Consider the following 24,133-nt stretch of genomic DNA (forward strand, 5'->3'; position numbering starts at 1 on the left):
AGTCAACAGGTGCAGTATTACAGAAAAAAATTAAATAAAAAAATATCATAGGACTCAATATTCTGAAGCCCTAAAAGGGGACGTTTGGTTTAGACTCTCGAACATACAATTATAACGTCTATAACACATGTAACATATAGCATAGTTTGGTGTTTACATGTATTGTCCTGACTGATGTACAGCAGGTCTTGATATATCTGCTGCCCCTAAGAAATCACGTTATAGCTGGTTTGCCTTAAAAGAACAGTAGAAACCATGAAGGCTGCATTGGAAGCCAATGTATATATTTATATATATATATATATATATATATATTTTTTTATTTATTTTTTTTGCAGAGATAAATAGACCATATTTTGAAGAAAATGAAAAGTCAAAGTAATTTTCTGAAAGTAATAAAATAATTGTTAAACACAAGCAACAACCAACTTAGCTGCAGGTAGGAACAGTAAATTATCGTTCCGATTAGCATCTTGTTAAACACAGACCTCAAGAAAAATATGTTTTGGCTACTATTGAGGTGTGTGGGCTACCAAGCCATTGCCTCCACCTTAATAAGCTTAAAGACAAATTCACAATCAATTTCAAGGGTTACCAAACCAGTTTATTAGTAATAACTTGTGCACAAAGAGAAAAATATGTTGATCACATTTCTGGTACACATTGATAGGAACATTCCTTTTTAATTAAAATATATATCACTCTCATTGCACATTCTATATGTTCAGACATTTTCAAGGCAAAGGATTACTAACAAACAGTGGAAGACAAGATAAAGAAAAAAAAAAAACAATGGTACAGTACTACACATCTGTGATTAAAGGATTGTTCTAATACTAGCTGAAAACTAAAAATAGACCTAAGAATACTGATGTGGTCATGTTAAGCATAAATTTGTAAATCATATTTGCCCACCAAACATTTTTTCTGAATGACTTATGTAGAACAATTATATTCTCAGGAACCAGTGTACATCCCTAAAACAACCCCTAACCTGAAGAACGTTATTATCATAACCCTGGTTCCCTGAAATAGAAATGTAACCATTACCTCATGGGTATTAATCCTTTGATGCCATCTAACCTGCCAGTGACGCAATCACGTCTGCCTCCGAGGACATGCAAGAGACTGCTGACACTCAAAATGTCATAATTTTTCCCTCAAGACTGCTGCAATAAGACACAGCGACCTTGAAGGCTAATGGTTACATTTCTATGTCAGGGAACCAGGGTTATAATAATAACCTAACATTCCCTTTCAAGTTCAAAATGTAAGCATTACCTCATGGGTAGACTTACCAAAGCTGTCGCAAAGAATTTGCAGACCAATTGAAAGCTACAAGGCACAGCAAAGGCCACCATGCGCATTACCAAGTAACAGGGCTAAAAATTCAGGGAATCTCACCTCTAATTTTATGCTATAAGGGTCGAGCTCGAGGCTGCCCTTAACACTCTTGTTACAAACCCAGGGTTTTGTGGATCCAAGGCATTCAGCCGATAGAACTGCGTAAAAGTGTGGGGCATAATTTTTACTAAAACACGTAAAAACAAATCGCAACAGGTGATAAACACAAATGAACAATCAGATATAACACTATGCGTCACTTATCTGTTCATAGATCTCTGTCAGGTTGGTGAAAGGAAAAATGATGATGTTTTGAGCGACTGCAGTCTCCTTTATGCCCTCGGGGGAGGGCACGACTGCGTCACGGGCACTATTTGCAGCTTTGGAATATCTATTCAGGTTAGACGGTATCAAAGGATTAATACCAATGAGGTATGGGTTACATTTTGTACTTGAAAGGGAATCATAAAGCAAACACTAACCCTAACCCTAAGAAAAAGCAAAAAAAAAAAAAAAAACAACATCTTTGTTTTCCTATCCAGGAGCCAATAATCAACCTCCATCGAAAAATGGGTACTAAACTGGAAACTAATAAAAACTAAGCATCCCCAGGGGCATGATATCAGAAGAATGGTAAGTGTAATTTAATGAAGTATAATAGATACCGTAATTGACTGGATGTACGGTGTCATACACCAGAAACACATAAAGTCAAGTATTGGGTCAGATCTACATTTCAGTGTTAAATAATCCTGCAAATATGAAAAGATCTGTAATTGTCGTGGTTATTTTACAAGAAAAAACAAGTGAACTTCACCAAGAAATTCATATAATACAGTTGTGTACCGAGTATGAAGCCAAAATCGTAGTGTTCTGTTATTATGATCTATTATTATCATCATCACGTGACCACAGCTATCTTGGCAGACTAAAACATACTGGCATTCGGTAATACCTTGAAAGTAAAACAATTGTAGGCCCACTTTTGTTCAACCTTTACCAATCCAATACCAACACAAACTATTGATGATATCTCTAATGTTCCACATCCATTATTATATCTTATGTGTAATTCAAAAATATATAACCTTTGTCATTTGCCTTTAACAGATTGCAACTGAATCAGTGTAAATACTTGCAGTTTTTAAAGTGAATATAGCAAATAGCAGACCATAAGCAAAACATAAGCAAACTGACTTTAATTCAGAGAGTGCTGAAAAAAATTAAGAAAAAAAAGACAAATTCCATTGTTAATACAACTTATCCCGTGGTTCCTGTCTACAATGTATGCATCTACTTAAACAGTAAAATAAAACAACAGATCAAAAGAAACTCATTGTATCGCTTTAATAAAGAAAAGAAAAAAAATCAGGATGGTACAGTACGTATTGGTACCAAATTTTTCAAAGTAAATGTGATATGCAAAAGGCCCTTCATTTTTGGTACACAATAGATATAAACCGAAAATGAAGGGCCTTAGAATTACGTCAATTAAATCTTTTTTTTTTTTTTTTTTTTTTTTATTGTCACCGTTATCATTAATGCTTCATTATACTAAATTGATGCTCTTGTTTTAACAATATTACATGCTATTTTGAATACTCCCATCACCTTTTTTTTCACCCCTGGAGTGATTCTCCCACCACCTTTTAACTATAAAACATAAGAACTTGGTATGTATATGGCACACATCATCTTTCCCTTGCATATAAACCAACTGTGCCTTTTGATTAGTACTGAGGTGAGGGAATGACAATTTGTAGTCCCCCTCATCAATGTCATAGCCCTTAAAAACAAAGAAGCACAATCCTAAATACCATACCCCTAATCCAGATTTATACAATACATGCATAATTGTTTTTATTTTCGTAAATATCATCAGCTGATGAATTAATTATCTTGTATTTTCCTCTTGTTTGATGGCAGACTCAAAAGATTCTAGACCATTACAAGTTAATTTAATGGGCATGTTTCTTGCATAAGGGCTTATCCTTTTTTGAGAAAAAAGTCTGACCCTCCAGATTTGTAGAACATACCTGGAACAAAAACAATTGTGGTAAGTTTCAACAAGGGGACACAGTACACTTTAGTCAACTAAATATACAAGGTGATTCAGAAGTCACTGGATAAATGAGAAGAACACTTATTTAAGCAAAAGAACCCCGATTTCAGGGCATTGTCGTCTAGCCAAGAGTAAGGAAGGTCAACCTGTACAGACAAGGTTAACTAATCAGGCTAGCCCCATAATCAGGACTTTACTGCAGTTAGAAAACATTTTAAATCTCTAAATTAGTTTTAGTTATCCTTTCAATGTTTTGTTTTCCTTCTACTTGTTTATTTTTTTAAGCTAGATACTCTATCTGAAAGCTCTGCATTCAACTACTGTGTGGTAGTGCCCTGCAATGGTGCTTCCTGATCGGTGGAATAAAGTTCTGAAGTTTTTAATAATGGACAGACACAGAAGTTACAAATACTGTTCTATCTTGCCCACTTGACCAGTGACTTCTAAATCAACCTATAGATACAGGCCAACTATTTGTAGTCCCCCTCATCAATGTCACATCCCTGAAAACTGTTGTTATGCATGTCTATCTTGTCTAAAGAGTGCTTTTTGCAGTGTTGAGTGCTACTACCTGGCAAAAGCAATGGTAACACTAGGGCAACTACAGTGGTATGAGCCATTGGTAGAATGTTAACAACGATAGCATTTTGATGTTTTGTCTTTCCAATTATAAATCACAATGGTATAACCAATACACACTGCAGTCCACTGCAAAACCTACTTTTAAGTGTCTTTCTTTTTGTTTAAACTTTAAAAAGCTGTTAATGCCATGCTTCTCCAAATGTCATGATTTTTATAAAAGAATTAGGATTTTTCTACGACTTCACATATGGGCCAGTATACTGGAGCTTAGTATGGCTTTCACAAAAGCAATGCAAGATTGTTTCTACTTACAGAACACACAAAACAGGTGTCATGCCAAGTACATCCCAAGGCTTCCAGGAACTTATCTCCAGCTTCAATGGGGAAGTCACAACCACGGCAGCTTGTACCAAACATGCTATAATAATCTGGAAAGAAATAAGGAAAGTGTTTGCAACAAGCTGAAATCCCCCATTTTTAACATGCATTGATTACAAGTAAATACACGTGTATACTGTTTGGGTTATTTGGAACATTTGATGCAATGTTGCCATGGAACAGAGCAGATACTCAAGATTTTCCAAGTAATTCCCTTTACTGTAATTTAAGTTGTTAGTTATTAATTAAATGGAATAAAACATAAGGTTATTATCATAACCCGGGTTCCCTGAAATATAAATATTAACCATTACAAAATGGGTGTTTACCTTTAAGACACCCAAACTGAAAACTCTATACCAAAGATTCTCACTAGAGCAGGGTGGCACTGCTGAGGCTCCGCCCCGCAACCACAAAACAGCAGCGATCCCTACAATCATCTTCATTTTCTTCAAGATTACGAACATGAACGCCTTGACCCCAAAGTTAATGATTAATATTCCTACTTCAGGGAACCAGCACTCCCTTTCAAGTAGGGAATATTAACCATTACAAAATAGGTGAGTATACCCAAGCTGTTGCAAGGACATGGTATACAACCCAATTTACAAGCTAGTAACCCTCAGTACTCTTATGCCAAAACCAGGATTCTGCGGATCCATGACAGTCAGCTGATAGAACCTGGTAAGCGTATGGGAGGAAGCCCACACCACTGCACTGCATATAGACAGAGCCTGTCCCTGGGACTTAGCCCCATAGCAAACAAACAGCTGCTCCGACTGCCTCCAGCTTTTAGTCCTCTCCACATTGTATGCTAACGCCCGCACTGGACAAAGCATATGGAGCTGGCGCTCCTTGTCAGATTGGAAAAGAGGGGGGATGAAAAGCCTCCAATTCCATTGACTGGTTCATGTGGAAAACCGAGATGGTCTTCGGCAGGAAAGCTAGGTTAGTATGAAGGGTGACCTTCGTTCTGGCCTCTGAAAAAATTAGACAAGCCTTCGAGGTTGAAAATGCTTGCATCTCATTCACCTGCTAGAAGTAGTGATGGCAAGCAAGACAGCTGTCTTGAAAGAGAGGAAATGGAGGTTTTGTTAGTGCATTTCAAAAATTGCCCCTCAAGGAAATGAGCTCCTGGGGACAATTAATCGATTTTTACATGGAATATTGAAATGGCTGTCAAATAGACCTTTAAAGTAGAAGGAGATTTCCCTTCACCAAAAAAGTCTTGTAAAAACTGCAGTATAACTGCCATAGGAGATGTCGTGGGTTCAAACCCACAAGATAAGCACCACGTCTGGAACACGCCCCACTTGTACCCATATTGAGAACGGGACGAGGCTACCTTAGTATATTGTGTTTTGCAGGGTGTCAATCACCCTGTTCGATAACCCGACGGCTTAGATGTAGCCGTTCAGGGGCCAAACCCATTGCTGCAGGCTCGATGGGTTGGAGTGCCTGACTGAACAGGCCACATCGCATCGGCAGTTCGCATGATGGGAACGTCCAGCAAGGCCGTTTTATCCCCGTACAGTACTTGTGCCTGGGAGAGGCAAAGCTGTCCGCGTGCAGCCACCAACGCTGCCAGGTTTCTGCCTATTGCCTGTCCACTAAGCTTGGACAGCCTGAGGAGGTTCCCCGAGATCAAGCGCAGCTTGTCTAACTGTAGAGACGAGGGCTTGTCAGTTTCAGCAATGGCCCCGATAAGGTGAGCTTGGTAAGCTACAAGAATGCTGTTGTAGCTTCCCAGTCTTGTAGAGAAAGCACTAGCTGTGTAGGCGTTCTTTAGAATGACCTCAGTCACTCTGCATTGCTTGTTTGGGCATGCTGCATCCTTGGAAAGCAAGGACAAATTAGCACGCTGAACAAGTGCAGGAATAGAGGCCTCTACTGGCAGAAAATGGGTAAGACCCAGCTATGTACAGAAAGTCCATTGGACGGGGGAAACTGCCTCAGCCCTGGCTGGGTGTGCCCAGGTGGACTGTAACTCATACAGGAAGTCCGGGTGAACCGGAGGGGCAGCAGGAAGAACTTTTGGCTGCTCATCATAAATAGAGCACCTTTCAGTCTGCTCTGCAGGCCAGGGTGTCTGTAACACCGCTGCATTAAGGGCATAAGCTCAGCCGAAAGCGAGAGCTGTGCCACAGGCATTTCAGACGCTGCATCATCTGATGGGGGGACCAGCTGATCATCCATCTCCACAGAGGCGGTGATAGAGAGCATGTCATCTATCTCATCAGTCTTTGTCTGCAAAGGTGTAGAAGGAGCGAGTGGTGGTAGTACTGGCAATGACGGTGGGACTGAGCGCTCTCTCAGCAGCTCCACAAGGATTGTTTGTTGGCTCAATCTGTTCCCTGCCTGCTGAACTTGATCGTTGGACTTTCTTTCTCCTTCGTTTTGGAGGGGGAGAAGGTGAGAAGGATTTGCGGGAAGACGGCGAGGGACTAGAGGCAGAGCTAGATATCGGGCTCTTCCTAGTCCGATTATTACGCTCTCTCTGGACAGGGCCAAGAGGGGAGGGGACAGCTTCAGGGGAGCACGGCGATAAGGAGCGCTGCACAGGCATGAGTGATCGTTCCTTAGAGAGTCGTACCACTCGGTTCTCGAGAGTATGTTTCTTGAACGAGGCACAGATATCATATGAAGTGACATCTGTCAAGGCCTACAGTGGCATAAAATGAAAGGCATACAATGCACTCCATGTGCCTGTCCTTTGCAGGCAGCTTGGCCTTACAAGTGTTACATGTATGGAACACAGACATGTTAACAATGCCAGGCAGTAGTGTGTAATACACTATAAAGTGCAGTTGGTACTGTATATATGGCACCTGTACACTGCACTTGGTGTTGGCAATCAGTGTCAACACCAGTAGTCAGTGTCGATAGGGCTGACTCAGCGCCAACGCTCGACACGCGGTGCCAAACACTGCTCTGATGCTTGTCACTCGGCGCCGACACGGGGTACTCAGCAATGCGTGTACTTGGTGTCGATGCCGACACAGTACCCCCGGCACCGACACTCGTTGTCGACTTGATGCACTCGATACCGATGTTCGGTACCAAAGCTGTAACCTCGATCTTGCAAGCGAGATTCGAGCGATAAATCACAGTTACTGCAATTGGCACGTTAGCAGTGATGCCCACCTGCAAGTCAGCCACTGGCTAATTCTAAATTCAGAGTGAAAATAGAAAAAGCCTGCTTGAAAAAAGCCTTTGTAATAGCACCGCAGAAGCAATACTAAAACAGCATCGAGCTGCTAACAGGAACGCCTACAAGCTACAACCTCTAAGAATAAAAAACAGAAAAGCAATATATACACACCGTTGGAAACGGAAACGAAACCACGCGGTCCAAGAAATAGTCTTATATTTATTTATGTGTAGTAGTTACGCTATAATATTGTGAAAAACACAATGTTATATACTCCGAATGAAGCCTGCAGTAGCGTAAAAAAATAAAAACGAAAACGAAACCGAAACTTAAAGGATCTGTGAAGGCTACTGCCCAGCCGGACCTTTAGGTCTATTTTGTGTTTGTGATTTATTTTTGTTTAAATATTTTGTTTCACTGTGATGGCAGTGTTTGTTTTGTTTAAATATTTTATTTATTTCTGTATTCAAATAAACTGCAAGCTGCGTCTTTTTCACTGCAGTACCTGCCTGGTTTGTTGTTCTTCCGCCTTCTGGCCCGACATCAACGCAATGCCATTTCCTGTCTGCAACGCAATATATATTGCAGTGTAATATATATATATATATATATATATCCTATATATCTCGCTATATATATATATATTATAGTATGGTTATATATATACATGACACACACACACACACACACACACAGTATATAACACTTAAAAACAAGTTAAAAGCACTGAAAAAAGAAAATGGCGATGATTATAGGGGTCGCTGCTGTCTTATGGTTGCAGGGCGGAGCCTCAGCAGCGACACTCTGCTAAAGCGAGAATCTTTGATTGTTTTCAGTTCGGGTGTCTTAAAGAGAAACACGCATTTTGTAATGGTTAATATTCCCTTTTTGAAAGGGAACCTCCAATGTGTTAATTACACAACACAAAACAAAGTGTCCCCTCATTTCCCCTTGTCTACATAATTGATCACCAATCAATAACAATTTGACAATGTGATGCTCAAACTAAATATTTTACCTGTAACTATTTGTCTTACCTTTCTTTTTTATATAAAATTATTTTCATTTCGCCTCCTGATTTTCACTTGTGTGAAAGTGGCATTTGCTAGTTTTGCATTTTTTTTTGTCTCTGTTTATGGCCCAACTGCTATATGGCAGTAAAAATGTCAGCACCCTGGGTGAAAGGAAAATTAGCTTCTAATCGGCTTTTAAATCATTCAATACATATGTATAATGCCATTGATTGGTATGCAACTGTATAGGTGAGGGAAGGGCAACTATTTTCTGAGTGTCTGCACAGCCCTAATCGTGGGATATTGTCGCTTTCAGATACAGTGGAATTAATATCAAAATAAATCATTAAAGAATTTCTCTTGACAGATAGGTTGTATGTAGGGAGCAGAGTTATGCTTTACCTCGCTCACAGTAGGGCTCCCCATCCTCCAAGTGGAAGACATTGTTGCGGATTGGCTGATGACAAGACGTACACAAGAAACAGTGGACATGCCAGGTCTGCTTCAGAGCATTGATAATTTCCTGAAGAAAAAAAGGAAACAAATTTACAAAATTAAACAGCATTGAAAAAGTTTGTACTAAAACGTACAAAACTACGATCATAGCTATAAATACAAAATTAAGAGCTATCATCAAAATTTAAAAGTACATTATTAGTGAATCTTTTAAGAACAGTCAACTCAAATGCATTATAAAAGAACATTAATCTTTTTTTCTATACAAATGGATAAACATAAATATTAAAAAGAAAACTAAATTATAAGGCAAAGGGATATTGTCAAACAAGTTTTAAATTCTGAAACATCCTGAATCTCAAATTAAATTGGGGTGCCAGAGCTTTATTGTAAGACAATACAAAATCATATTGGAAAAGTCTACTGGAAGTCATAATAGTACTTCAGATGAGTTAGATTTTGAAATATCACAAAATGTTTTTCGTTAAGTACATGGAAAACTACAAGCGGTATATAATTAAATATGTTAACATTATTCAGCAGGTTTAATTCGACTTTATGAAGCAAAATTTGTTAATTCTACAAGGTGATGCAAAACCTTTGGCGATAGCTGTACAAAAAAAAAAAAAAAAACATGAATATACACCTACAGAATGTATAGACTAACTTATTATAAGAAGTGGCTATTCATAGTTTCAGGAAAATCTGATAAATGACACCCAAACTACAGCCTTAAAAAGTTCAGTACAATGAATAATTTAGGTGAGCACATCTGAAAATATATTTTATAAACCAAACCAGAGGCCAAAGATCATGCCCTAACATGACCTTGACCACTGGATTTAAAGCATTCTTTACCTTTTTACCAATGAGAAATTACTATTATTTTTAGCCGACTTTTATAGTGGAATCTACAATATTTTCCTTACATGCACCCTAAAAATAAAACTTTTTTTTTTTTTATTTGATATTGTGTTGAACAATTAAATACATTGGGGTTTTTAAGGGATTGTGTTCTAGACTACGCAGTAAATACATCTTTTTGTTACAGTGGAAGACTCAGGGCATGAAAACCCCTGTCAAACTCTGCTGATCCATTATTAATATGAGCTATCTTTGCTTAACAATGTTCCAATTGGGTTTGTAATTAAATCATACATATAACATGACATTTAGCAGTAGTATATACTGTATGTACACAAAAAAAAATAAAAAAATAGTTGAGCTCTGCGTAAACTCCAGACCAGATCTGCTCTAATAAAGGCATTCATTAACTTCAAACAGTTCAATTGTATTTGGCTCTTTAAGAACACAAGGTTAAATGCATATTTGTTTCCCTCAGTCAAAAACAGTGAGAAAAGTGGGACTAAGGACTAGATAAATGAATATCCTGACCACTATATTCAAACACTCATATTAAGTAATAAAGCATGACAGGGTACACTGCTATTAAAGTTACCATACCTCAAAACATAAGCTCACCCTCAAGTGCTTTACTACATAAAATAAATGTCTGTGAATACATTATTTGAACTTAGAAATAGCAGGATCAAATGCGTCTTCTTTACTGAAAAATGATTTGTGAAATATGCTTTAGCCACCAGCTGAATATAGGATGATTCTACGAAGGGTCATGCACCTGCTAGTTGTATTACATTCTATCATTATATTATGACCTTCAAGCACATTATTTACCTCTTAACTGCTCTGAAAATATTTTAACAAATAGGAACAAGACGTGAAATCAATGCAATTACCCCAAGAATCTTCAGTTGGCACCTGCCACAGGTGGGGGCAAAGAATTTTTCATAACAGTGCTCACAATACACAGAGCCCTTCTCTTCCACAAAACCAGTATCTGCCAAGGAGGTTTTACAATGGGCACAGGTAAACTCCTCAGGATGCCAAGATTTTCCCATGGCCACCAGGAAAGGGCCTCTGCAACAAAAGAATGGAAGTTCAATGAAATCAGACAATACAAATAATACAAATCAACACGTGGGACATGTTGAAAGTAAACTTTACACTTCCTATACTGTGTAAGGATCCTTCTCTAATTCATTAAATGGTTCATGTGCAAATCAGATAGCAACCCAATAATGGTTATTGATAGCTATTAGTATTGACTGTCAAATGCTTTAATGTCATTGATAGCTGAGGTATCAATACAATACTGCTGCTTGTCTAATTATTGAAACTGTAGCGATAAAATTAACACATAATATTGTCTGTGTGTGTGTGTATTAGAATGAGTTAATACTGTAAAGGTCCAACGGGTACACTGTTGAGTGGAGAAGGAAATACATTTCTCCTATTGAAAAGTCCATTGTATATGTGAATGTGCTGTCTCAGCACAATTTGATACAGCTGTAAAATAGATGTTTACAATATAGAATATGTGAAGTACTACATAAATATGGCTTCTGGTGATCATTTTAACCAATAAAAAAACACCCAGAAACAAAACAAAAAAGAGAAGAAATCAGCGTATATCCAATATACTTTTCCCCGTGAAAAAAAAAAAAAAAAAAAAAAAAAAAAAAAAAAAAAACAACCTACAATAAACAAGAAACTTTTCCAGTGCAGTTGGGCAATGTCTCTCCTTTCTGACTGACTATCTCACGTTGATTCTTTCTGAATATTTTAAATCCACCCCAACTACTGAGTGGCAGCAAATTCGTGCCTTTCTATTGGAGGATTGTAACATGACAGTTCGATAGAGAGTATTTACACTGTCACAAGGATGGCTGCAGGGGTGACGTCAGACCAGGAAATAAACGAAAACAGAGTGGTAAGTGGATTGAATTGTGCTGTTGCGCCGGTTTATTATAAATCAAAAGGCTGAACAAAACAAAAACACTTTGTAAAATAAAAACAACGCAGTAACCAAAACAGACAAACAAACAGACAGACACTAACAAACGGGACAAACACTACACAAATAAGTATCGTACTGGCCCTCCAGCACTCGTAGCAACTGTTTATACAGTGCCTATAGAAAGTCTACACCCCCTTTCAAAATATTCACCTTTTGTTGCCTTATAGCCTGGAATTAAAATGCATTAAAACAGGTTTTTTTTTCATTCAATCTACACATCATACCCCACAACTTCCAAGTGTAAAAAATATTCTAGAAATTTGCAGAAAATTAATTAAAAATAAAAACTGAAATAGCTTGGCTGGATAAGTGTCCACCCCCTTGTAATAGCAATCCTAAATTAGCTCAGGTGTAACCAATCACCTTCAAAATCACAAACCAAGTTAAGTGGCCTCCACCTGTATTAAATTGTAGTGAATCACATGATTTCAGGATACACTCATCAGTTCCTGTAGGTTCCCTTTGCTGGGTATTGCATTTCAATGCAAAGACTCAACCATGAGCACCAAGGCGCAAAAGAACTCCGGGACAAAGTTATTGAAAGGCACAGTTCAGGCTTTTATGGCCAAGACTGGTCAAAGTGTGCATGTGACAACAATATCCCAAGCACTCCACAATCTGGCCTATATGGTAGGGTGGCAAGAAGGAAGCCACTACTCAAGAAAGCCCACCCTGAATCCCGTTTGAAGTATGCAAAAAAACACTTGGAGATTCTGTAGCCATGTGACAAAAAGCTTTTGTGGTCTGACGAAACTAAAATGGACTTTTTGGCCTAAATGCAAAGCGCTATGTTTGGCGCAAACCCAACACAGTGCATCACCCAAAGAACACCATCCCTATTGTAAAGCATAGTGGTGTCAGAATCATGTTATGGGGATGTTTCTCATCGGCAGGGACTCAGGCACATGTCAGGATAGAAGGGAAATGAATGGAGCAACGTACATAAGTCCTTGTGGAAAACCTGCTGCCCTCTGCAAGAAAGCTGAAATTGGGATGGAAGTTCACCTTTCAGCATGACAACGACCCAAAGCACACAGCCAAAGCTGCACTGGAGTGGCTAAGGAACAAAAAGGTCAATGTCCAATTAAAAATCTGTGGCATGACTTGAAGATTGCTGTCCATCAATGCTCCCAAAGGAACCTGACAGAGCTTGAACAGTTTTGTACAGAAGAATGGTCAAATGTTGCCAAATCTAGGTGTGCAAAGTTGGTAGAGACCTATCCCAACAGACTCACAGCTGTAATTGCTGCCAAAGATGCTTCCACCAAGTATTAACTCAGAAGGGTGGAGACTTATCCAATTATGATCTTTCGGTTTTATATTTTTAATATATAAGTTTTCTCAATAAAAACTTTTTTCCCCCTTAACAGCATGGATTATGGTGTGCAGATAAGCGAAAAAAAAATCCTAATTTAAATGCATGAAACTCTGAGGCACTGACACAACAAAATGTGAAATAGTTCAAGGGGGTGTAGACTTTCTGTAAGCACTGTATTTACTTATTTATTTTCTCCTCTCCCGTTCTTTCTCCCTGAACACCCAACCCCATGTGTAGGAAACAATTTTTACATTTCATTTTTTTTGTGCCAAGACTCGATTGCTACTCAATCATTCACTTGAATCTTGGCAAAGTCTGCACATGGACTATTGTGCACTTCCCATGCCCCCATACAAATACCCACGAAGACTTGAGACATCCTATGTTCAACCTTTATGCCAAAGAAGCCCCAGACAACTTACAACGGACCAACAATCACAGACTTGGACTTGCATTATATTTTGTGCAGGGAAACATTCTACATAATGTCTGTCATAATGTTAAGAACATCTTTAGGCTTCAATTTGGACTTTCAATGATGATGAACAAGCTTATATCGTGTGAAGGTAATGCAATTTAGCATATGAAAAAAAAGTACCATTGAACATGAGTAATAGGAAAACCCGAGAGTAATCACTCTGAAAATAGATAACTCTGGCTCTGTCACTGGACTATGGGTGGTGCATGCTCTGACCTAACATGATAACCCTGTCCAACCTCTGCACAAACAACTTTTTACATCAGTGCCCTAACCCTAACCCTAACCTGAGAGTAATCACTCTGAAACTAGAAGGCTCTGCACTGGATTGACCGATTGGGGGCAGATTGGCCAGTTCATACACAGTCTGTACTGTGCTTGCTAACCATATGGACAGACTCTGTTTAGACAGAGCCTGTCCCTGGCACTTAGCCCCGTAACAAACAAACAACTGCTCCGACTGCCTCCAGCTTCCTCCAGCTTTTAGTTCTCGCCATATAATATGCTAACACCCGCACTGGGCAAAGCATATGGAGCTGGAAAGCCTCCAATTCCACAGACTGATTTATGTGGAAAACCGAGATGGTCTTCGGCAGGAAAGCTGGGTTAGTATGAAGGGTAACCTTTGTTCTGGTCACTGAAAAACAAAAACAAGACAAAAACTAGCTCAGCTGAACGCATGGGCTCAAATGGAGGTTTTGTCAATACATTAAGCGCTACATTTAACCTTCTGCGAGGAACTAAATCCTTCACCAGTGTCCTAAGCCGCCGGGTGCCTTTCAAAAACTGGGACGACTGAATCGATTTTTACATGGTACACTAAAATAGCTGTCAAATAGACCTTTAGAGTAGAGGGGGATTGCCCCTCATGAAAAAGGTCCTGTAAAAATTGCAGTATAACTGCCATAGGGCATGTCGTGGGTTGAACCCACGAGCCAAACACCACTTCTGGAACACGCCCCACTTGTACCCATATTGGGAACGAGTAGAGGCTACCTTAGCATATTGTAAGGTGGCAATCAACCCGTTTGCTCAAATGCAACCATTCAGGGGCCAAGCTCAGAGCTGCAGGCTCACTGGGTTCATGTGCCACAGAGTGCCCCACACCTGACTGAGCAGGTTATGACACATCGGCAGTTCCCACAGTAGCTGCTCAGGAGCTGCATCAGAGCGGAGAAGCGGACTCTCCTGGGCCAGAAAGGGGATATTAGGAGCACCGTGGCCCGGCCCTGTCTGATCTTCTCCAAGCACAACAGGGGCATCGTTAACAGTGGAAATGCATACAGAAGATGCTCTGACCACAGGTGTGCCATTGCGTCTATCCCGAAAGGTCCTCCTTCTCCGTGTGAACCAAAGGGGTCAATATGTCAACTCTCGAGAGGCAAAGAGATCCATCTCTGCCCTCTCAAATCTCTCCCACAGGAGGCTGACTACCTCGGGATGGAGTTTCCACTGCACCGCTGGGGACCCCCCTCGAGAAGAGGTCTGCAGCCCAGTTAGTCACTCCCGGCAGGTGGATAGCAGGTTCATTCCTCCCATGGGGGTTGCAACACACCTTGTACACTCCGCCCCAACCTGAGTTGGACGCGTCTGTGGTGATGACCTCTCTCCTGGTGACGCTGCCCAGCGCTATGCCTAGGTGTAGATCAGCTGGCATTTTCCACCAGGACAGTGCCTGTAGACAGTGATTTGACACTGTCACAAGCTTGTTGCGGTTCAAAACTAGTTGGTGAACCGTGCGGTTGAACCTGACCTGCAGAGGGCGCATATATAAAAGACCCAGGGGGAGGATATTTGATGCTCCCTGGTGGATTCCCTTGCATGCTGTGACTGCTGTAGCATTTCGTCTACCGCCAGACCAAAAGTGTGACCCTGGGTGACAGGACCATCCAGCAAAGTGGTCTTATCTCCATCCAGTACTCGTGCCTGGGAAAGCCAAAGCTGTCTGCGTGCATCCACCAACGCTGCCAGGTTCCTGCCTATTGCTTGTTCACTAAGCTTGGACAGCCTAAGCAGGTTCCTTGAAATCAAGCACAACTCGCCTAACTGGAGAGACGAGAGCTTGTGGGTCTCAACAATGGCCCTGATAAGGTGAGCTTAGTAAGCTACAAGGATGCTGTTGTAGCTTCCCAGTCTAGCAGAGAAAGCACTAGCTGCGTAGGTTTTCTTTAGAATGACCTCAGTCACTCTGCATTGCTTGTTCGGGCATGCTGCATCCTTGGAAAGTAAGGACAAGTTAGCAGGCTGAACCAGTGCAGCAATGGGGACCTCTACTAGCACAAAGTGAGTAAGACCCAGCTTGTCCACATCAGAAACACTGTAAAGCGAGTCCATTGAACGGGAAATCACCATCACTGTGGCCGGGCGTTCCCAGGTGGACTGTAACTCGTACAAGAAGTCCGGGTGGACTGCAGGGGAAACTGTCGGCTGCTCATCATAAATAAAGCGCCTTTCAGTCTGTGCTACAGGCCAAGGCATCTGTAAAAACTGAGGGCTGTGCCACTGGCATGTCAGACTCTGCATCATCTGATGGGAGGATCAGCTGGTCATCTACCTCCTCTGAGGCAGAAATAGAGAGCATGTCATCTATCTCATCAGTCACTGTCTGCAAGGTTGCAAACGGAGCAATCGGTGACACTACAGGCAGTGACGGTAGAGCCGAGTGCTCTCTGAACAGCTCTTCAAGAATTGCTTTCTGGCTTGAAACCACCTCCAAGATCTTGTCAATCTGCCCCCTGCCTGCCGAATGTGATCAGTGTGCTTTCTTCTTCTGCTTTGGAAGGGGAAAGAGGGGCGAGGGGGAACTGTAGGAAGACGACGAGGAAAGAGAGGTACAGCTAGATATAGGGCTGTTCCTTGCTCGACTCAAACCCTCTCAATTAGACATGACCAAGAGAAGAGGAGCGAGCTTTACTGGTGGAGTGTGGTGATGCCGAGCGCTGCGCAGGCATGAGGGATCATTCCCTAGTGACATGCTACTCGGGTCTCGAGAGTACATTTCTTGAACGATGCACCTACATTACACAAAGTAATGTCTGTTAAAGTCTTCTGCGCATGTTCGGGTCAGAGGCACACGATTTACTCCATGTGACCAACCTGTACAGGCAGCTTGGCCTTGCAAGTGGTACGTGCATGGAACCCAGACATGTTAACAATGCTGTGCAATAGTGTGCAATACACTAAAAATGTCACCTTTTTTTGTACTGTATATTAGTACCTGCACTTGGTGTTTGGTACTGACACGCAGTGCCGACACTAGCACTAGGCACTCGGTACTCTGTGGTTTGGTACTGTGTACTCGGTGCCGACACAGTACTCTCGGCAACGACTTTATGCACTAGGTACTGAAGTAGTAACCTCGAACTCGCAAGCGAGATCGGGGGTGATAAATCGCAGTTATTCGAAATTTGTGCATGAAAATAGAGAAAGTAACAGTACTACATAAGCAGTACTAAAACAGCATCGAGCTGCAAGTTGAACGCCTACAAGCTGCTTAGAATTTCACAGACGCACATATTAACGCACCGGTGGAACGAAAAGAACGAATGCTTGGCCATATTATATATATATATATATATATATATATCATTATATATATATATATATCATATATATATATATATATATATATATATATATATATATATATATATACACACACACACACACACACACACACACACACACATACACTACTGGTCAAAAGTTTTAGAACACCCCCGTTTTTCCAGTTTTTATTGAAATTTAAGCAGTTCAAGTCCAGTGAATAACTTGAAATGGTACAAAGGTAAGCAGTAAACTGTCAGAGGTTAAAAAAAAAAGTTTAGGTTACCAAAAACTGAAAAATAATGTACATTTCAGAGTTATACAAAAAGGCCTTTTTCAGGGAACAAGTAATGGGTTAACAACTTACAGCTGTTCTGCAACAATGGAAGTAAATTAAGCCTTGAAAGTTGATGCTAACAATTCCTACAGGTGTCCCAACTTTTGCTGATTACTTACAAACCCTGTCTGTATAAAAGCAGTGTTGGAACAGACTCTGTTACTATACCCTCTTAAGCATTATTTGGACAGTATTGTACTGAAGGAAGTAGTAAATTGCTATCATAATGGCAAGAAAAATGCAGTTAACAAAGGAAGACAGACAGACCATTATAACCCTTAAAAGTGTACGTCTTTCCATTAGAGAAATTGCAAAGAAAGCCAAGGTGTCAGTGAGTACAGTTTCCTACACCATCAAAAGGCATTTGGAAACTGTAGGAAACTCTGATAGGAAGAGGTCTGGCAGACCCAAAGCCACAACAGAATCAGAAGACAAGACGGAGCCTCAGCAGGGTCATCCTGTTCTAGCGAGAATATTTGGTATACAGTTTTCAGTTCGGGTGTCTTCAAGTGAAACACCTATTTGTACCCATTTGGTTAATATTCCCTACTTGAAAAAGACATCTATTTTTTTTCAAAATGTTCCTTCCTACCAAGGAAGAAATTTTATGTTATGCATTATTTTTAAACATAACATTTAGAAAACGGCTTGCGATTTCACTTTAGCATTTCATATTGTTTGCTAAAGTTCTGGGTTCCTAACACTGTTTTTGGTGGATAAAGCACTGTCAACAGTAAAGGATGGGTTTAAACAGGATGGTAGTTGTATGCTTATTTGTTCTGCGTTGTCCCTTTTTTCAGTGGGACAGCTTGTATGGCTATGGCATTCTGGGAGATGTAGTTTTTCATTCCTCGTTTAGACAGCAAGAACTACATTCAAATTTGTTCACCCACATTTTAATGCCTACCTTACATTCCAGGGTAAAGACTGCATACTATTCAGGGTCCTAAGTATTTCACTTTTACAATTTTTCACCATTCTTACACATAAACAGCACCACATATCTTCTGGACAAGTTCAGGAACAGCGGCAATTATTTCATCATCACTTTTAGTCACCTCAAAACGTGAATAATCTCACTGTACATGGAGAGGACAGACCAAATTAGTTTTAAGTAGTTTTAGATGCCTAATCGCCACCACAGACCCCCCCCCCCCCCCCCCCCAAAAAAAAAAAAAAAAAAAAAAAAAAAAAAAACATAGCATGTCCTGTGTGTTTAAAATAATATTATGGGTGTCTCTGCAAGTTGTTAGTGCGTTGCAACAAACTAACACAAATAATAAAGAACCATTTGTTTGCTTGTTTCCATTTTCAGTGCCTATGGTCTCAATACTACAACAAAAAGTTGTGAAAAGTTTGTGAAACACTCCCTTCTGAAGCACACAAGTAAGACGCACAATAACACTAGTGTTATACAAACACCATGTTTACATTAATTTGCACTTCAAAAAATACAAAAAAAAATATATTTTTTAAGTGACATTCTCAATCATACTTTATTGGTTCAGAGGCTAAGTAAGTTATACAAAAGTGGCTTACTCTCACTTAATATACATTTTATATGTAAATATGCAATTAGTGTTATAACTGGATTTTTTGGTCAACCACCTCTTGGTGTAAAAGCGTGGACATAATTTTTCTAAAGGAGGGCCCACAGTTTTATGAAAAGTAAAGATGAAAGGCTTTCCAGTTCCAAAAGATGCCCGACTTCCACTGTGGATAATATTCATCTGACTTAATCCCCTTTCACAATCTGCTGTGGATTTACTGCTTTTAGAAGAGGCTTAATATTTTCAATATACTCCCTCACCCCTCTGCATGCTAGCGTGATATTTAACACAAAGCTGGTGAATTTCTTCTTTGCCATACTTAATGTCAAATCCTTGAGGCCAATGAACTGGTTGCAAGAGTTGGCTGGCATACAATGGTTCATTCAATGCCAAAATAATAATTTTGGATAATCTTTCACAAGTCTGGTAGCTACTCCAGATTTACTACCCAGCATTACAGATGCTCCATCTGAGGCAAAGCAGATCAGATGCTCTTAGAGATTTTTTTTTTTTTCTGAGAAACCATGATGGAAAAGAGTTGAAAGTATTGTTTTATATATTGTTTCTGCATTAGTAGCAGCAAGTTCAACTAAATATAGGAACCTTACAGGTTTTTCTGAATCACAAAGACATGCCCTAATGTACAGGATTAAAACATACTTTTTACTGACTGTAGTAGACTAATCAATTAGAACTGCCAATTTGGATTCACTACCTATCTATCCCTAACACTTGCCACAAGTGTTTTCCTCATTTCACTGGCAATATGATGAAAAATATTAGCACATGACTTGCAAGGTATGTCCCATGTCAACACCACTTAGAACTTCCAAATAAATGACCTGATTGGTGAGCCGAGGATACAGATAATAATTGGGCACACTAAAGTGGGGAGAAAACTGGGGTAAAAAATTGGACACAACTAAAATTAAAAACAAAACAAAACTTTGCACAAATTGCACATCCTATCTTTTTTTCAGCATAAATAAGACTAGGGTATATCTTTTTTTTTTTCCAAAAACTGCCTTTGGGTCCAACATTCAGAATAATCTTGTGTATTCTGTGGTTCTATAACATCCCCAGCAGCTGTTTCATCAGGTGATGATGAATCCCCCAAGTTATGAGGGGCCCCTGTCTGCCTAGCTATCCTAGGTCTGTGAACAACTGGAACTTGGCATAGCTGGTATGAGCACTGTTTCTACCTGTCTCCTTCTCTTCTACTGCACAACTGGAACTTGGCTCAGCTGGTATAAGCACTGTTTCTACCTCTATCTTTCTCTGCTACTGTGAAGACACTTACATGTAAAAGTAATACACAAATATTAGATTACCAATTTCAGTTTGCTGCTACTTCTACTCTTGATAGGTAGGACTTTTGGGTAGTGGACTTCAGGAATCTTAAAAATAAATATCTTTATCATTTTCGTTTCCCTCTCGCGCCTTGTTGCCTACCGAACATTTTTCTATTACTTTCAATAATAAACACTGCTACCGGGGGTGCGGCTATGGCTTGCTGCTGAAAGGATGCAAAAAATCTGCTCTGCTGTTTACCACTTCTTATCCTTTACAATCCTTCAAGAAAACACGTTAGATTTAACTTATTCTGGTCTCTGTGGAAATACAACTTGATTATCTTTCTAAAAATGCCTAAAAATAATAAGTTAAAAAGAGCTGATTTAATAAATGAGAGCTCGATTGAGACGGAGGCCGCGATCCTCTCTCACCGTCGACAAGCCAGCTCATTACTAGTGATCCCGATGCCGATGGTTTTCACGGTAACGGTCGGGACATCTATCTGGTAAAATACCGGATGAACTTCGTTTAATGAAAGAGGACTTCTTGAAATTGAAAGGCTTGTTAATGCTGGTGGACTCTACTAAAGGGGACATAAGAGACATGTCTGGGAGGCTGACACAGGCCGAAACTTGAATTAGCGATGCTGAAGACAACATAACTGCTCTACAATCGAAAACAGGCTGTGTGGATGCTTGACAACTCTCATCCAAAAAGTGGGAGAATTGGAAAATCGTAAACGCTGATCTAATTTAAGACTAACTGGTCTCCCCGAGGGATCGGAGGGCAAGGATGCAGCACTTTTTTTGGAGACATGGCTACCAGAGGTTCTGGGCTCAAAAAACGAAAGATTATCGAAAGAGCGCATAGACTGACAGGATTAAAACCTGCTCCAAATGGGAAAAAGAGCAGGGTGATGTACGAAAATCATCATGTAATGTTTTTCCTGGACCTGTCGGCAGATCTACATAAACAGCGAAGACTATTCGACGTAATTAAACGAGAGTTGAGGGCCATGGATATTCGGTACAGACCTCTATTCCTTGCGAGGCTATGTGTTACCTTCAAAAGACCAGACTCACATTTTTGGATCTCCTTCGGCAGCTGAGGCGTTCCTTAAGAGGATAAAGCGAATGGACGATTGAAAAATCTTAGCCAACTCAACAATGAAGATTCAACATTTAACAAGTGACTTTTCTTTCTAGAAAAGTACAGTAGTGCATTATGTCCCCCCCCCCCCCCCCTCTTTTTTTTTGTTTGTAACCTGCTGAAAATGGACGATGTGCTAGAGAAATCTTTTCTGTTTATATATATATATATATATATATATATATATATATATATATATATATATATATATATATATATATATTCTAAAATATAGAGGAAGCTATGGGGGGGGTATTAATCTTTTGCTACATACTGTCTGGGGGACACATTTGAACTATTTGCATTTTGTTTCGTTTCTTTACATCACCGTCAGCAGAGCGGGTATTGCGATACTGAACTGGCGTTTAGTGTTAGATTGCTCCTCAGCTTTACCGTGTCTAGTGAGATGGGGGCGGGTCAGATCGATGTGGAGAACAGTAAAACATCTGTGTGGGTAAAAAGGTCTCGTTTGGAACGACCGAGCAGGAAATTTTATAATAGACGGGGGTTTCAATATTTGGATGTCTCGTGCATACTGACCACTCTTATTTATTATTGGACTCGTTTTCAGAACTGCGCACTTCTTGTTATGTTCGGTAAACAAACTACAACAGAAATTGAGAACAACTGTGACTTGATCCCGGTTTGGCAAAACCTTGTGCTCCACATGCTTCCACTTCAACGGTAAGGTTAATGACTCCTTGTGACAGAAATACAATGAGTTCTGGTGATAAATCTCCCTCCCGACCTGTGAGGGTGCTAAAGAACGGGAGGAGAAGTATCTGGAAGGGCTGGCCTGACAGTTCATTTCCGGGACCGGGAAGTCAGTCAGCCTGGAAAGAAGCGAGACTCTGTTGTAGGACCGTATTGACCTGAAAGGTAAACGAGGGGCAGCTGCAAGTAATAAGGCAACTGCAACCGTTTACCTAGATGTCAAGCGGGAGTACATATAGGGGGGCCAGGGTAACGCTGATCTTTTCCTTCGTTTGGGTTAAACGGTGGGAGAGAGAAGGACTGAGAGAGGAGCTCTCAGAGTTTAAAAACCTATATACGTGTTGGGTGTTATTTCTGTCTGTCAGTAATTGTCTGTTCTTTGTCACCAATAGACAAGTTAACGCACACCTCCAGAACTGTCGCAAGGAAAGCACTGTCCGGAGCACCACTGCACTGAGCACCTGCACGTTTGCATTCACCCAGGACTGGTGACAGTGCCAGTGTTTTTGTTCAGGACTGTGCCTTGTTTCCATCATCCCTGTGCTTTACACATTGTTGTGTACTGCCAGGGATTTATTATTTGACGGTCACCAGACCTGGAAAAAGAATAATAAAACATGCATTCACCGAATCACAGTTGTCTGCTTATCACTCCTGCACCGCATCACCGCTACACCTGTTCCCCTTACCAGCCACTCTGCTGCATGCATTTTAGAATGCAGTCAGATAGTAATCGTCAGGGCGTGTGCGATCATGGACATATGAAAGGAGGTATATAACCGATATGGTTTTTATCTGCTTATGTCTAGGACATTTAACCTTCAAGGTGTGAAACAAGATGATTTCTCCTAATACAGGGTTTAAAATAACCTCTTGGAATGTGAGTGGCTTAAATAAACTGGTAATAAAACAGGTACTTACCAGACTTAAGCAATTAAACTCTAAGTTAGTGTTTTTGCAAGAAAAGTTCGAAAAAGATGGCCAGGGCGAGTATTATCGGCATCATATTCGACACATGCAAGAGGAGTAATGATTCTTATACATAAATCCATTCCATTTAAAATAAATCACTTATCACCTGATCCAGCTGGTAGATATATTATATATCATTGTACTTGCTTATTATTCATTCATGTAAGCTATTTGATCATTACAAACTACATCTTATTGGACAAAACTTAGGAATGCCTGCCATAACACTGTGGTCAGTCAGTATGGCACTGCCATCGCATTCAACACTGCTCCTTAAGAATCATCAGTAACATGTTCAGCATATGGGAGCACCTTTATCTGCTGTATTGCCAAGCTACTTATCTTATTTGATTAATAAGGGATCTTCACTGACCTGATGACCATCTTGCAGTGCCCACACATGGGGGTGCGGGTGCCAGCCGGGATATGCTCTGCTCTCTGGACCAGCGTGTCCTGATCTTTTGGGTGTGGTTGTGGGGCTGGTCTGCTCAGGGCGTTTGCTGGTGGTGCCTTTGCTCCATACTGAACAGAACTGTTTGACACATGGCCAGAACCAGAGGTTATGTGACCAGTATTGGGAGCAGCCTTTTGAAATCCAGTAGATGCTTTAAAAAAAAAATAAAAAAAAAATATATATTTTACAAAAAAAATAATAATAATAATAATAATAATAATAATAATAATAATAATAATAATAATAATATAAATACTATTTGTTTCTTGTTAATTGATTGTCCAACTCCGCAGAGTTAGTAGATGAAAATCTACTGATTCTTTATTCATCAGACCTACATACACTATAGATTTTTCTTGTTCAGTATACACAGTGCCTATAGAAAGTCTGCAATCCCTTGAACTTTTTTCACATTTTGTTGCGTCAGTGCCTCAGAATTTCATGCATTTAAATGAGGA

At 40.1% G+C, this 24,133-nt stretch overlaps 1 pseudogene; it reads right to left on the bottom strand.

Moving 5' to 3' along the window:
• Positions 1–3,290: 3,290 nt before the first annotated feature.
• The window catches only part of LOC121321115, a 138,511-nt pseudogene continuing 117,668 nt past the window's right edge, over positions 3,291–24,133 (bottom strand).

This window comes from Polyodon spathula, chromosome 1, assembly GCF_017654505.1.
Source record: "Polyodon spathula isolate WHYD16114869_AA chromosome 1, ASM1765450v1, whole genome shotgun sequence".
Lineage (NCBI taxonomy): Eukaryota > Metazoa > Chordata > Actinopteri > Acipenseriformes > Polyodontidae > Polyodon > Polyodon spathula.